The sequence below is a fragment of the Felis catus genome, chromosome B1, assembly GCF_018350175.1.
Source record: "Felis catus isolate Fca126 chromosome B1, F.catus_Fca126_mat1.0, whole genome shotgun sequence".
Classification (NCBI taxonomy): Eukaryota; Metazoa; Chordata; class Mammalia; order Carnivora; family Felidae; genus Felis; species Felis catus.
This window is the reverse complement of record NC_058371.1, coordinates 127,162,850-127,164,968: the sequence shown is the minus strand read 5'-3', so window position 1 is coordinate 127,164,968 and position 2,119 is coordinate 127,162,850.

Sequence of the window (2,119 nt, the reverse complement as noted above, 5' to 3'; positions counted from 1 at the left end):
ATAAGATCTGGGTACAGAACCCTGTGAAAGATCAAAACTTAATCAAAGGATGGAAGAGGATACTGGCCAAAAGAGAATGAGGAAGAAAACTTTAGGGGGGAGTAGTGTTAGAAGTCAAGGGAAGAGTATTTCGAGAGAGGGGTCAGTATTGTCAAATGCCCATTAGATTTAGCAACATGAACGTCTTCCAGATCTTGGCAAGAACAATGCGGAGGAGAATTGGTGGAGACAGAAGCCAGACCATAGTTGGGGAAAGAATAAGTGGAAGGGTTTGTGCACTGTTCTTCCAAGGAATGTGGTGATGAAAGAGAGGAGGAAAAAGGATCTGCACCTGGAGGACAGAATGGGATCCAGGAAGGGTGTTTGTTTCCAAGATGGGAGACACTTGAGCACATTTAAATACAACAAGAAGGTACTGGTAGTGAGATCGATGCTGAGAGTATAGTAGCAAGAAAGGTATTCAAAAGATGAAAAGAAATGAGATCGAGGACACGATTAGTTTTCAAAAGGAGAAAGGATACATATTTTATTGTAAGTGCGGGGAAGGGCAAAAGGAGACGTGTATACAAGTAAATTTCTAGGTTCAATAGCAGGATGTTCAGTAAGGGCTCCGTCGGATTCTGTTTTCTGTAAAATGGAGAAAGTAAAGCACTGGTGAGGGTCCAGCATCAGAGATTTTGAAAGAGTAAAGAATGGGAGAGCTGATGAGAGCAACACAGTTAACTGCAGCACAGCTTTGCGGACTCAGCTGAGGTTGGAGGCCGTGGCCTGGCCTGTACAACTGTAATTTTTTTCAACTATTGCCAGCAGCTTCTGCTTAATTACAGGAAGACAGAGAGAGTTGGATTTAACCACAGTTGCAGATTTGACATAAGTATGAATAAGCAACAGAGTGGCCATTCAAAGTAGTACTGAAAAAAAGTTAATTTTCGTGGGGCATCTCAGTAATATAGGAAGATAGAAGGAGGCTATATGAATTAGAGTATATAATGCTACTTGCTGTAAAAATATGCTCCCCCCCCCAAATTTTAATGACTTAATGTTATAGATCATTTTTCACTCACACAAAGTTCAAAGGCAAGCAGAAGGTCATCCTCCATGCCGTGATTTAGGACCCAGGTTCCTTCCATCTAGAGACTCAGGCCCCAGGACCTTGGAGTCCTCCCATAGGTCTTCGGTATCTGGATGGCACGTGAAGAAGGGGGAGAAAGTAGAGGATTGTGGGAGTTTTAACATACTAGACGTAGAAGTGGCACTTGTCACCTCCATCCCTATACTGTTGGTTTATCTCATGACCACATCAAAACAGCCTGATAAGCATCTGACCTGACTGCCATAGAGGTACAGTGTCAAGTTCGGAAGCTTTGTAACAATCTCAACATAAACAACAGGCTAACCAAGACAAAAAGTAACTGAAATGAAAAGGAAAACACACTGATTTTCTGAGAAAACCCACAGAATTTGGGGATTGCTTGGATCAAGGATGATAAACAAGGTTCTGTCTAAAGCACAACATTAAAAGGAGTTATAAGGTCGAAATCCAGGGTCAGCGAGTCCTACCCAAACCATCCCATTTAGAGTTATGACTCCTTCCCCCAACACCTCCCGTCTTCCCTTACAGGGCCCAAATATCTTTCATAGCACATGTCACCTTATACTATGTAATTTACTTTCTTGTTATTGTCTTTCTGTTTCTACCATAACACAAGCAAATTAGGCCAGGGTTTTTGTTTATTGCTCTTTCCTCAGTGCCTAAAACAGTATCTGGCATGTGGACGGTCACTGAATTTTACTTGTGGAATAATTGGATGTCATGAGATTAACAAGGTCGTCGTTATGGTGAGGTCAAGTTAAAATGGAAAATACATGCACGAGTCTACTAATGCTGGCTTAGCTATAGAAAGAGAAGGAACACTCAAACATCACAACGCAGAGTCTAGGCTGGATACCTGGGGGAGGGGAACAGCAGACTCAGGGAAATTATTTTTTAGGTGGACTGAAAGATGATATTTAGTTTCAGAAATACCGTATTTGAAATGAAGGTGAAATATCCAGGTGGATATATTCAACAGCACACTGAAAATGCAGAAGCTGGGTTTAGCCAGAACATTCAGAATTG